This window comes from Felis catus, chromosome A2 (genome assembly GCF_018350175.1).
Source record: "Felis catus isolate Fca126 chromosome A2, F.catus_Fca126_mat1.0, whole genome shotgun sequence".
NCBI classification, from domain to species: Eukaryota; Metazoa; Chordata; class Mammalia; order Carnivora; family Felidae; genus Felis; species Felis catus.
Window position 1 is genome coordinate 152273466 of NC_058369.1, and position 14446 is coordinate 152287911.

At 39.2% G+C, this 14446-nt stretch overlaps 1 long non-coding RNA gene across 6 annotated transcripts in view; it reads left to right on the forward strand.

The window, feature by feature from the left end:
- LOC109497635 overlaps positions 1 to 14446 on the forward strand; it is a 132452-nt gene that overhangs the window by 72686 nt on the left and 45320 nt on the right. For 5 of the 6 annotated variants that reach the window (XR_006594625.1, XR_006594624.1, XR_002740612.2 and 2 more), the window contains one exon: positions 9133 to 9211. This is a non-coding gene — a long non-coding RNA (uncharacterized LOC109497635). Of the gene's footprint in view, positions 1 to 9132; positions 9212 to 13441; positions 13819 to 14446 lie in introns of those variants that run through there. The other variant, XR_006594626.1, reaches the window with a different exon arrangement.

Below are 14446 nucleotides of genomic sequence, written 5' to 3' on the forward strand. Positions count from 1 at the left end.
TGCTAATTCCTGGCCCTACAACCTCCTGTTCTGATTCAGTTCTTCTGAGATATCTCTGATATCCTTATTCTTTCTGTTTGAATATTCGCTTGGTTTTGCTCTCTAGTTAATCACAACGTGCATTTAAAGACCACAGGTTAAGAGGCACCTGGGTGGCTCAGTCAATTAAGCGTCTGACTCGAGGTTTCAGCTCAGGTCAGGATCCCACAGTTCATGAGAATGAGCCCCTGTTGGGCTCTGTGCAGAGCCTGCTTGGGATTTTCTCTCGCCCTCTCTCTCTCTCCCTACCCTTCCCCCCCTCTCACTCACATCTGTGTGCATGTGCTCTCTCTTTCTCAAAATAAACAAACTTAAAAAAAAGAGTAAAACTTGTTAATTTTTTTTATAAAGGCCATAGGTTAAGACAAAAAAAAAATAAAGAATATGTTTACTAAGACTCCCAGTAGTTACTTAGATGACGACAAATTTTCTATTGCTCAGGGACTTCTAGTTTATATGGTAAACTAAGCACATACGTAGTGATCCTCATTATTCATCAATCCTATTATCTGTGGGTTTCCCTACATGCTAAAATTTCTTTACAACCTCCAGATAAACAACAACTGTAGCACCTTCATGGTCCATAACAGACCTGTGCATGCTCCGTATGGTGGAAACTGGGCCCACCAGGCACGTTCCCAGCGGAGGGTGAACAAGACGACTCTGCTCTCATACTGTAAACGGCTCTCACACCCTTAACAGTCTGTTTACCACCGTGTCCTTCACATTTTTGTGCATTTTTAAATGCACTTAGGTTTCATTTTGTAAGGTATTGTTTTAATTCCAGTCGCTTCATATGCAGTGTTATATGAGTTTCAGGTATACCCTACAGTGACTCAACACTTCCAGGGGTCACCGGGTGCTCATCAGGACAAGTGCCCTCCTTAGTCCCCAAGCCCTATTTCACCCCCCACCCATCTCCCCTCTGGTAACCACCAGTTCTCTATAATTAGGAGTCTGTTTCTTGATTTGTCTATTTTTTCCCCCTTTGCTTCTTTGTTTTGTGTCTTACATTCCACACACGAGTGAAATCTAGGGTATTTGTTGTTCTCTGACTGACTTCGCTTAGCATTATCTTTACTAGCTTTATCCATGTTGTTGCAAAAGCTAGATTTCATTCGTCTGTAGGGCCGAATGATATTCACATATATATATAGACACATGCATACATACATACATACACACACCGCCTCTTTTTTATCTACTTATCAGTCGATGGAAACTTGGGTTGCTTCCATATCTTGGCTATTGTAAATAACGCTACTCTAAACAAGGGGGCGCATATATCCCTTTGAATTAGTGTCTTTGTATTTGGGGGATAAATACCCAGTAGTGCAATTACTGGATCCTAGGGTAATTCTATTTTCAACTTTTTGAGGAACCTCTACAGTGTTTTCACAGTGGCTGCACCATTCTGCATTCCCACCAACAGTGCATGAGAGCTCCTTTTTCTCCACATCCTCGCCAACACATGCTGTTTCTTGTGTTGTTGATTGTAGCCATTCTGTAGGTGTGAGGTGCTATCTCATTGGAGTTTTGATTTTCATTTCCCTGATGACAAGTGACGTTGAGCATATTCTGATGTGTCTGTTGGCCCTGTGTGTCTTCTTTGGAGAAATGTCTGTTCATGTCTTCTGCCTGTTTTTTATTTTTTATTTTTTTATTTTTTTTATTTTTTAATTTTTTTTAACGTTTATTCATTACTGAGAGACAGACACAGGATGTGAGCAGGGGAGGGGTAGAGAGAGAGGGAGACACAGAATCTGAAGCAGGCTCCAGGCTCAGAGCTGTCAGCACAGAGCCCGACGCAGGGCTCGAACTCACGAACCGTGAGATCATGACCTGAGCCGAAGTCAGTCACCCACTGACAGAGCCACCCAGGCACCCCGATTCTGCCTGTTTTTTAATTAGCTTATTTGTTTTTTGGGTGTTGAGTTGTATAAGTTTGTTATATATTTTGGATACTAAACCTTTATCAGATATGTCATTTGCAAATATCTTCTCCCATTCCTTATGTTGCCTTTTAGTTTTGTTGATTATTTCCTTTGCTGTGCAGAAGGTTTTGATTTTGATGAAGTCCCAGTAGTTTATTTTTGTTGTTGTTGCCCTTGCCTCAGGCGACCTACCTAGAAAAATGTTGTCACGACCGTTGTCAGAGAAATTAATTACTGCTCTGCTCTCTTCTATGATTTTTATGGTTTCAGATCTCACATTTAGATTTTTAATCAATTTTGAGTTTATTTTTGTGTATGGTGTAAGAAAGGGGTCCAGTATCCTTCTTCTGCACGTTGTTGTCTAGTTTTCCCAGCACCATTTGTTGAAGAGACTTTTTTTTTCCCATTGCATATTCTTTCTTGCTTTGTCAAAGATTAACTGACCATGTAATTGTGAGTTTATTTTTGGGTTTTCTACTCTGTTGCATGGATCTATGTGTCGATTTTTGTGCTTTGATTACTACAACGTTGTAGAATATCTTGAAATCTAGGATTGTGATACCTCCAGTTACATTTTTCTTTTTCAAGATTGTGTTGGGTATTCAGGGTCTTTTGTGGTTCCCTACAAATTTTAAGATTACTTGTTCTAGTTCTGTGAAAAATGCTGTTGGTAACTTGATAGGGATTGCAGTAATCTACACATTGCTTTGGGTAGTGTGGACATTTTAACAATATCTGTTCTCCCAACCCATGAGCCTGGAAAGTCTTCCCATTTACTTGTGTCATTTTCAATTTCTTTCATCCATGTTTTTCACAGTACAGGACTTTCCTTTCCTTGGCTAAATTTATTCCTAGGTGTATTAATATTTTTGGTGTAATTGTACATGGGATTGTTTTCCTAATTTCTTTCTTCTGCATCATTCATAGTGTATAGAAATGCAACAGATTTCTGTACATTGATTTTATATCCTGTGACCTTACTGAATTCATTTATTAGTTGTAGTAGTTTTTTGGTGGAGTGTCAGAGTTTCCAATATATAGTATTATGTCATCTGCAATAATGAAAAGTTTCGCTTCTTCCTTATTAATTTGGATGCATTTTTTTTCCTTTTTATTGTCGGATTGCTGTGGCTAGGACTTCCAGTGCTATGCTGAATAAGAGTGGTGAGAGTAGACATCTTGTGTTGTTCCTGACCTCAGCGGAAATCTCTCAGTTTTTCCCCCATTGAGTATGATGTTAGCTGTGGTTTTTCATATTTGGCCTTTATTATGTTGAGGTGTGTTCCCTCTAAACCTGCTTTATTGAGGGCTTTCATCATGAATGGATGTTGCACTTTGTCATATGTTTTTCCTGCATCTGTTGAAATGATCATATGGTTGTTATTCTTTCTTTTCTTTCTTTTTTTTTTTTTTTTGATGTCGTGTATCATGTGGATTGATTTACACATATTGAACCACCACACTTGCATCCCAGGAATAAATAGCACTTGATCATGGTGAATGATTTTTTAATGTATTGTTGCATTTGGTTTGCTAATATTTTGTTGTGGATGTTGATATCTATGTTCGTCAGAGAAACTGGACTGTAATTCTCTTTTGTGTGTGTGTGGAGATTTTTTTTTTATCTGGTTTTGGTGTCTGGTTAATGATGGCCTCATAGAATGAATTTGAAAGCTTTTCTTCCATATATATTTTTGGGGGGGGGAATAGTTTGAGAAGTATAGGTATTCTTCTTTAAATGTCTGATAGAATTCACCTGTGAAGCCATCTGGTCCTAGACTTATTTGTTGGGAGATTTGGATTACTGAATCAATCTTCTTACCAGTAATTTGTCTGTTCAAATTTTCTATTTCTTCCTGATTCCATCTTGGGAGATTATATGTTTCTAGGAATTTGTCCATTTCTTCTAGCTGTCCCAGGTTGTTGACACATAATTTTTCATAATAAGGTCTTATAATCCTTTGTATTTCTGTGGTGTTGGTTATTTCTCTTTTTTCATTTCTGACTTCATTTTTTTGAGTTCTCTTTTTTTTGTTTGATAAGTCTGGCTAAAACTTTATCAGTTTCATTGATCTTTTCAAAGAATAAGCTCCTGGTTTCATTGATTTCTTCTATTGCTTTTTTAGTTTCTATATCATTTATTTCTGCTCTCATGTTTATAATTTCCATTACTTCTACTGGTTTTGAGTTTTAGTTGTTCTTTTTTCTAACTGCTTTAGGTGTAAGGTCAGGTTGTTTATTGAGATTTCTTGCTTCTTGATTTAAGGTTGTATTGCTATAAATTTCCCTCTTAGATCCACTTTTGCTCCATCTCAAAGATTTTTGACAATTATGTTTTCATTTTCATTTGTCTCCGGGTATTTTTTTTATTTCCTCTTTGATTTCTTGGTTGACCCAGTCATTGTTTAGTAGCATGTAATTTAACCTCCATGTATTTATGTTCTTTCCAGATTTTTTTCTCTGGGTTGATTTCTACTTTCATAGCATTGTGGTAAGAAAAGATACTTGGTGTGACTTTAATCTTTTAAAATTTGTTGAGATTTGTTTTGTGGCATATGTGATCTATTCTGGAGAATGCTCCACGTGCATTTGAAAAGAATGTGTGTTCTGCTGTTTTAGAGTAGAATGTTCTGAGTATCTTTTAAATCCATCTCGTCCATTGTGTTATTTAAAGCCATTGTTTGCTTGTTGATTTTGTTTGATGATCTATCCATTGATATAATTGCAGTGTTGTAGTTCCCTACTATTATTATATTACTGTAGATTTCTTCATGTTTGTCATTAGCTACTTTATGTTTGGGTGTTCCCACGTGGGTGCCTAAATATTTACAATTGTTATATCTTCTAGTTGGATTGTTCCCTTTATGATTATATAGGTCCTCCTTTATCTCTTATTACGGTCTGTTTTTAAAGTCTATTTTGTCCAATATAACTATTGTTATATTGGCTTTTTTTTCACTTGTTTGCATGATAGATGCTTTTCCATCCGATCACTTTCAGTTGCATGTGTGTTTAAGTCTGAAATGAGTCTTTTGAAAGCAGCATAGAGATGGGTCTTTCTTTTATATTCATTCTGTCATCTTGTGTCTTTTGATTGGAGAATTTAGTCCATTTACACTCAAAGTAATTATTGATAGGTATGTACTTATTGCCATTTTGTTTCTTGTTTTATGGTCGTTTTTGTAGTTCTTCTCGGTTCCTTCTCTTACTCTCTTCTCTCATGTTTTACTGGCTTCCTTCAGTGATATGCTTGAATTTTTTTCTCTTTATTTTTTTGTATGTCTATTCCTGCTTTTTTTTAAGTTTACTTATTTATTTTGAAAGAGAGAGAAGAGAGAGGGAGGAAGGGGCAGAGAGGAGGAGAGAATCCCAAGCAGGCTCCACACTCATTGTAGAGCCCAACAGGGGGTTCAGTCTCATGACCGTGAGTTCATGACCTGAGCTGAAATCAAGAGTTGGATGTTCAAACAACTGAGATACTCAGGCTCCCCCTATTACCGGTTTTTGATGTGTGGTTGCTATTAGGTTTATATATAACATCTTATGCACATAGCAGTCTATAGTAAGTTGATGTTGCTTAAGTTTGAATCCATTCTAAAAGCACTAAAGTTTTACTTCTCACATTTTAGGTATGTGTGTCATGCTTTACATTCTTTCATTTTATGAATCCCTTGACTGATTGTTATACATATAATTAATTTTACTCTTTTTATGCTTCCTACTTTTCATGCTCCTGCTTATGGTCTTTACTTTCCACTGAAAGAGTCCCCTATAACATTTCTTATAAGGCCAGTTTAGTGGTGATAAATTCCTCTTTTGTCTCAGAAACCTCATCTCCTGCTGAATGACAGCCTTGCTGGATAGAGTATTCTTGGTTGCAGGTTTGATGTTGTTGTTTGTTTCCTTCCAGTACTTTAAATATATCATGCCACTCCCTACTGGCCTGCAAAGTTTCTGCTGAAAAGTCAGCTGATAGCCTTATGGGGCTTTTCTTGTATGTGACTATTTTCTTTTCTCTTGCTACTTTCAAAATTCTCTCTTTATCACTACTTTTTGCTATTTTAATAACTACGTTTCTTGATGTGGACTTCCTTGAGTTGAATTTGTTGGGGGATCTCTGTGCCTTCTGGATCTGGATATCTCTTTCCTTCCCTAGATCTGGCAAGTTTTCAGCTATTTCTTTAAATAAATTTTCTGCTCCCACCCCTTTTCTTTCTGAGATCCCTATAATGTGAATGTTATTATACCTGATGGTATTTCTAAGTTCCCTTAACCTATTTTCATTTTTTATTATTCTTTTTTCTCTCTCCTGTTCAGCTTCATTGTTTTCCATTACTCTGTCCTTCAGGTCACTGATCTGTTCTTCTACTTCCTCTAGTCTACTATTTATTCCATCTAGTATATTTTTAATTTCAGTTTTTGAGTTTCTCATCTCCAATTGGTTCTTTTTCATGTTTTCTATCTATTTGTTGAGGGTCTCATGGAGACCCCCTTTTCTCAAGTCCAGTATTTTTATGATTATTACTTTGCATCTTCTATCAGGTATACTGCTTATCTCAATTTTGCTTCACTCTCTTGCTATGATTTTGTCCTGTTTTTTGAGAGATACTCCTCTGTCTCCTCATTTTGTCTAAGTCTTGGTGCCTGTTTCTGTGTGTTAAGAAAGTCAGCTATGTCTCCTGCTCTTAAAAGTAGTGGCCCTATGAAGAAGAGGTCCTGTAGTGCCCTGCAGTACAATGTCCCATGTTCACCAGAACCTGACATTTCAGGGGTATCTCCTCTGTGTGCCACACATACCTTATGCTGTGGCTAAGCTGCTTTTGCCTTCAGTTCAGTCATATGCTTTAACTGTCTTTGCCTGTTGTGGGCAGTGTTTTGTCCCTGTGTTGTAGTGGGTCAGTCTAAGGCTGCCTTTGGCTTGAATTGGGTCAGCCCAGGCATTTGCTAGAGCTGCAATAGTACCAAATTGCAGGGCATGCTCCCTGTGTTGTCCCCTGGGAGGCTTTTGTTGGTGAGTGGTGCCTATAGTCAGAGATGCCTGCTTCCAGCCGGGTGCTGGGGTTACAGTTGGACAGGTATGTGCAGTTATCTTACCTTCTCCCTGGGACAAGAGTCACTTTGGAGTGTTGCTTGCCCCTCTCAGGGTTACTTTCACACTGCCATACTTGTGGCACTGCTTTGGATGGACAACTGCCAAGGCCAGGTTGAGGGGGCGCGTCCACAGAAGAGTGCGGGCCGGGGGTCACACTGTTAGCGAGGTTTTAGTGGGTCTGCTGTGGGAGGAGACTAGGAGCCAAGGCTAACTGGAGGAGGTAGGTTCTTGGAAGCACATGGGGTGGGTGTACTGTTAGCATGCTAGGCAGAGAATGTTAGTGTTATGCTAGTTCCTGCAGGTGTCCATGTCTCTAGGCTGAGTGGCAGGACATGGAATTGGTGCCTACCACCTCTTTTGTTCTCGAAGTGTCCCAATGGTTCTTGCCCCTCAGAGGGGCACAGGCTCTGAGATTAGTAAACAAATCTCCCTCCAGGTGTTTTTCAAACTGCTTTTATGCTGTTATCTCAGTGCGGCTGTTTGCTATGCTGTATCTTTAAGGATAGGGACTCCGTTTCCTCTTGCCTTCCAGCTTTCCAGGAGTTGAACACACTGAGCCAGCCAGGAACCCCTGAACCTACCGGTTTTTAAAGTTCCAGGTGTTAAGTTCCACTGATTGTAAGAACTTGCAAAATTAAACCCCTCTGTTTTTCAAAGCCAAATGTTATGGGGATTTGTCTTCCCAGTGTGGGTCCCCTGGCCTGGGGAGCCTGGTGTGGGGTCTGCTCCTCTCTCCTGTCTCCATGCCCAAGGTGTCCTTCCCTCCCGTGGACAGTCTCATGGGTCCATTTAGCTCCCAAATGCATGTCTATCCTTCCTACCCTCTTGATGGGACCTCTTCTTTATGTTTAGGTACAGGAAGTCTGTTCTGCCAGTCGTGGAATTGTTTTCTGGGTTATTTACACTGATGTGGGTATTAGATTTGTGGAATGAGGTGCATCTAGGATCCTCCTACCCTGCCATCTGTCTCAAAAAGTCAAATATCAAATAAATTTTAACTTGTTTCTGGACGCTATGCATCTTATGATTGGATTCTGTTACAGTTTCCAGTGAGGATTTTTGTTTTGTTCTAACTTTAACAGCTAATTATCTTGCTTGCACTTAAACTACCAACTTGTGGGTGGCATCTGACAGTTCAATACAGTTCTTTGATTTTTTTTGGTGAGCTGCTTTGGGTCTACCTGATACATGTGTGACTCACATTTCGGCCAGAGATTTGGGCAGAAATTTACTTAAAGCTTTGGATTCCATCTCTCTGGTTCTTTCCTCTTTAGGGTTCTTCCTTCATTATCCATTGGCTGTGGTTTCCCTAAATGCTCTAGACTAAAATGCATGTAGATTTTTCTAGCAGAGGTTTTGCCATTCTGCATGGTGAAGACTGTGACCTGTCCTAAGGCTGAAAAACTACAATAAATGAGAAATTTACCCTATGCTGCCTTCTTCTTTCAAGTGTTGACACCCCTCCTAGGTCTCCATGCTTATATTCACTCTCAGTTGGCTTCAAATAATTGTGTTTTGTGCTTTGACCAGGCCTTATAGTTGTTCCCTGAGGAGGGCTGGTCCCATGCAAGCTTATGTAGCTATGATGGAAATAGATGTTCTCCTGCTTGTTCATTTCTTGTTTTATAAACTTGTGTTTTTTCCCCTTTAAAAGTTTGAGTATTAGTTAATGATTTGTCTATAATGCTTCTTTTCCACCTTCCAGGAATTTTTTTTTATTAATTTTATGTAAACTTTTTTGTCCTCTACTCTTTTTCAATCTTTAATGTTTTCCTTTCTTGTGCTTTCTTTTTTTATTTCTCTTTTCTGGTTTTTATGTTAATGACTTAACTGTTATTTTTGTTTGTTTGTTTTTATATTGATTTAATTATTTTTAATTTTTACTTTTGACTGCTGTAACTCTTTGGTGTTACACAATTTCCTTTGATTATTGCTTTAAAAGTATCCCCTAGATTCTTATATCTTCATTGTTCTGATTTCCATTACTATTAATTTTTTAACTAAATTGCTGACATCTTTATCCTTTCATTCAGGAGTTGTTTCATACAAAAATGTTTGAATTTCCAGATTGTATATGACCCCAAGAGACACGTGTGCAAGATTTAGAAGGTGGACAAGAAGAAGTGGCCATTTTTATGTTCAGATGGTGAGTGTCGAACTTGAGGTAATGTAGCATGCATGCGCGGTCACTCCCCTGCTCATTCAGCTGTTGGCACGGGCAGTATCTAACCCAGCCCCTCCAGCTACCATCAGATCTGCTGGTTGGGTTTCTCAACTCCTGGTCAAGGTGCATGTGCAGCTTTATTGTAAAAGGTGCCAGATCTCCAGCATCATGGAGGTAGGTCAGAGACAGACCAGTTCCAGTAACCTTTATGGATTCTTCTACATTTCCACCAGTTACATGTTCCTCTGCTCTCCCTGCTTCATAAAGATTTCAAGTCCAACCCAGCCCCAGAGGTAACAGTTTGCCTAGATTTGTCCACAGACGCCACCATTGGGCTCGGACTACTATTTATTATAAATCTCTTTGTCCTATATCATTCATAAGGATAGCTTCTCTGATAAAACCCTGATTTCAAAAATTGGTACTGGAAGTGATTCCAAAAGAACAAGAACCCTGGAGAGGGATTCTCTGAAGTGATTCTGCTGAATATGCATTTGTTACTATTTTGTTGTTATTGATGGTCTGATGAGGTTGAAAACCATTAATGACCCTCCTTCCAGTGGTAAAGGAGACATTGATGGTTCATGACCTACATCAGCACAATAGTTTCTTAAATTACCACCTAATTTAAATTTTCTTAAATTAAATTAGACATCTGCAATGACATGCTGATAGAAGAAGCACAACTTTGGTAGAGGAAACAATTGTTGCCCTAGAACATGTTAGAGAAAATAAGCATAATGAAGTTGGTTGGATGGTTATTGCTATATTACTTGAAGAAGTTAGGGGAAAAATTCCCAGTCTCAGGATCTAGTTACAGGCCAGAATAATTTTATTACTTAGCTAAGAGTAACCCCTTATTTTCTGTGGCTTCAAGGCATAGAATTCTGAAAACCCAAACTGGAGATGTAGTCCTGAAAGTGAAGTAATTGTAACACAAATTGATTGCCCAATACCCTCTGGTCTCCTTTGTTGAAGTTAGGCTATTAAGTGTGAGGGAGGGTTCTCCAAAAATTGGAATGGGGACATACAGGCAGATTTTGGTAAAGCTGGGGACCTTTTCCTCTTTTTTGCCAACTTTGCTTTACCCATAAGCAGCCCCTTATGTCCAGTCAGGGTCCTGGTCTCCTCTTACCGGAAGAACCTGCAAGGATCTACTCGGAACTACTCAGAAGAATTTCATAATTTCACAAGTTCAGGTGCCTATGATCTTCCTTAGGAACTGTCCCCACCACGTCTTTGAAATAGATGCAAATAGCAGTCCCAGAGTTTAAAGTATGAAGTGTAGCCTCTGACAGGGTGTAATGCACCCAAAAAGAACTGCAGATATTTGCAATTAGAACATACTATCGTATTGGGTCTAACATATTGCTGTTGGTGAATTAAGACATGATTTTATATTCAAAACGTTGGCACGGGTTGTTGGAAGGTACCCTAACAGTTTGCTTCGGTTGACTAAAAACCTGGACCCAAAAGAATGAAGATGAAATGCCAGACCCTCTTTGGTATGTTTAAAAAAAAAAGTAGGGGGTGCCTGGGTGGCTCAGTCAGTTGAGCCTCCAATTCCAACTCTTGATTTTGGTCCAGGTCATGATCTCGCAGTTTGTGAGTTTGAGCCCTGCGGGCTCTGCACTGACACCATAGAGTCTGCTTGGGATTCTCTCTCTCCCTGTCTCTCTATCCCTCTCCCCCTTTCTCTCTTTCTCTCTCAAAAGAAATGACTACACATTTTTTAAAAAGGTATTCAAACGTTTAGGAAGATGGGAATGCTATAGTAGACTAAGGCTTGCTCATCTCCTCCCTAAATATATCCCCCAAGAAGTTCCAGAGGACACTTGCCTCCCTGGCAGGGGCATCTCCTGGTGGCTGTTCTCTAGCTCCAGGTTTGGTGGTTGGAATTACTGGTGTCTGGCTTGCCTGATTTCAGTGATGATGATGATGGGATTCCGTGGTGGCACTACTCACCAGAGACAAGACATGTGTGAATAGTAGAAAAAATGGCGGGGCCAAGATCAGTACTAGGAATGGTCTTACTGGCAGAAATCTTTGGTATTAGCTAGTGGATCCTGCTATCTCTAGAACTGATCTCCAGGACAGCCTACTAGAATTTTACTTAATCTAAGTAGAAAGCTCTAGGATTGGTGAACAGAGGACTAACTGAAATCGTGGCAATTACAAATGGAACAGAAAGTTTAACTGAACCAGGACCATAAAGGCACCATTCCCAGCTCCCCCAAGTTACCAAATAGCTCTCGTAGTAATCATATTGTGGGGATCAAAACAACCCGCAACTGAGATTAAAAAGCAGTTACAGGGGCGCCTGGGTGGCGCAGTCGGTTAGGCGTCCGACTTCAGCCAGGTCACGATCTCCGGTCCGTGAGTTGGAGCCCCGCGTCAGGCTCTGGGCTGATGGCTCGGAGCCTGGAGCCTGTTTCCGATTCTGTGTCTCCCTCTCTCTCTGCCCCTTCCCCATTCATGCTCTGTCTCTCTCTGTCCCAAAAATAAATAAACGTTGAAAAAAAATGTTTTTTAAATAAAAATAAAAAATAAAAAGCAGTTACAGAAGAGAGATCCTAGTGATAGAGCAAAATCCCACCTTGGTAGAAGAGTAATCCAACTGGTGGACAGATCATGTGTCAAGGTTATGATTTGGGGTTGCACATATTATGCTGACGCTGTGAGCTCAGGCATTTCTTGGGTACTGTGGGCATGCTGGAGGTCTTGCTGGTGTGATTATGGACAGTGCAAACAAAATATTGAACAAACTGGAAGATACTAGGAATTGAGGAAGAAGAGAGAACATACCTAACTTCACAATCATTGTGGAGCACTAGAGTCTCAGACCTGCTGCTTTGGGGGTTTTCAAAAAGGCCAGTAAATGAACATTTGCCAGTTGTAGTCTTGGTGAGGCCTAGCTCTACTGAGATTTCACTATATCCTGATAAACCTTGGGCTTTTTCATGTCTCATAAATCTCCTGTAACTCCTTTAATGTAACTACATGAATAGTGATTTAAAATTGATCGGCGAGGTCTTCAGGATTTTTCTCAGTATTGAGTGTGTATTAAGATCTGATTTTTCGTTCAGCACAATCATATGATTGATACTTTGATGTAATACAAAGGGCCCCTATGCATCAGTACTCCTGTATCCCTTGGGTAAATTCCTAGCAGTGCTATTGCTGGGTCATAGGGTAGGTCTATTTTTAATTTTCTGAGGAACGTTGTACCCCAATGTTTATAGCAGCACTCTCAACAATAGCCACATTATGGAAAGAGCCTAAATGTCCATCAACTGATGAATGGATAGAGAAATTGTGGTTTATATGCACAGTGGAGTACTACATGGCAATGAGAAAGAACGAAATATGGCCCTTTGTAGCAACGTGGATGGAACTGGAGAGTGTGATGCTAAGTGAAATAAGCCATACAGAGAAAGACAGATACCATATGTTTTCACTCTTATGTGGATCCTGAGAAACTCAACAGAAACCCATGGAGGAGGGGGAGGAAAAAAAAAAAGAGGTTAGAGTGGGAGAGAGCCAAAGCATAAGAGACTCTTAAAAACTGAGAACAAACTGAGGGTTGAAGGGAGGGTGGGTGATGGGTATTGAGGAGGGCACCTTTTGGGATGAGCACTGGGTGTTGTATTCAATATATGAATAAATTTCATATATTGAAAAAACAAGGGTATCAAATGTGTAGTTATTATGCAGAAATTAATCTATAGTGGCTATAATGGACTGCACACTTGTATTCCCCACTCCTAAATGCATATATTGAAATCCTAACCTCCAGTGGAATGGTATTAAGATTTAGGGCCTTGTGGCACCTGAGTGGCTCAATGGGTTAAGCACCCAACTCTTGATTTTGGCTCAGGTCATGATCTCATGGTTCAGCTCAGTGTGTCAGGATCTGCTCTGGCAGCATGGAGCCTGCTTGGAATTCTCTCTTCCTCTCTCTCTGCCCCTCCCCTGCTCTCTCTCTCTCTCTCTCTCTCAAAATAAATCTATAAACATTAAAAAAATAGATATGTGGGGCCTTTAGGAGGTGATTAGGTTCTGATAAGATCATAAGGGTGGATGAGATTAGTATCCTCATAAGGAGTGAAAAATGAGAGTTCTCTCTCTCTCTCTCTCTCTCCCTCCCTCCCTCCCTCCCCCCCTTCCTCCCTCCCTTCCTCCTTTTTCTTCCTCCCACCCCCTCTGATACAGCAAAAGTATAGCTGACGGAAATCCAGGAAGAGGGCTCTCACCAGACGCTCAGCACCATGACCTTGGACTTCCCAGGCTCCAGTACTGCACAAAATAAATGTTTGCTGTTTAAGCCACTTAGTCTGTGGAAATTTGCCATAGCAGCCCCCACTGACTAGTATAGCAGCACAGGTCATGCTTTGTCCTGTTGGAGTATTTATTTAAATAAATATTAATTTAAATTAAAATTTAAGACAGGATAATTCAATTTGAGTTCCTGGATAGGAAAAATGTGTGAGAGATATTGCTGGAAAACCCAGAGAGCCAGTTCACATGATTATGGATTCTATCCAGTTAATCAGGATACTGACAGGGGCGCCTGGGTGGCGCAGTCGGTTAAGCGTCCGACTTCAGCCAGGTCACGATCTCGCGGTCCGTGAGTTCGAGCCCCGCGTCAGGCTCTGGGCTGATGGCTCCGAGCCTGGAGCCTGTTTCCGATTCTGTGTCTCCCTCTCTCTCTGCCCCTCCCCCGTTCATGCTCTGTCTCTCTCTGTCCCAAAAATAAATAAACGTTGAAAAAAAAAAATCAGGATACTGACAGAAAGATCACATCTCTTATATATATATATATATATATATATATTTATTTATATTTATTTTATATTTATATTTATATTTATATTTTATATTTATATTTATATAAATATATTTTATATATTTATAATATATATTTATATATTTATATATTTATATATTTATATATTTATATATATATATATATTTATATATATATATATATTTATATATATATATATTTATATATATATTTATATATTTATATATTTATATTTATATTTTATATTTATATTTATATTAATTAATTTATATTTATATATATTCTACATTGCCAAGGTATTTTATTCATTACTAATACTTACTGTACTTTGTATATTGAAGTATCACTAAAAAGGAGCCCATTATGGAACAAGATGACAGAAAGAAAATAAATCTCCCTAGGTTGCACAT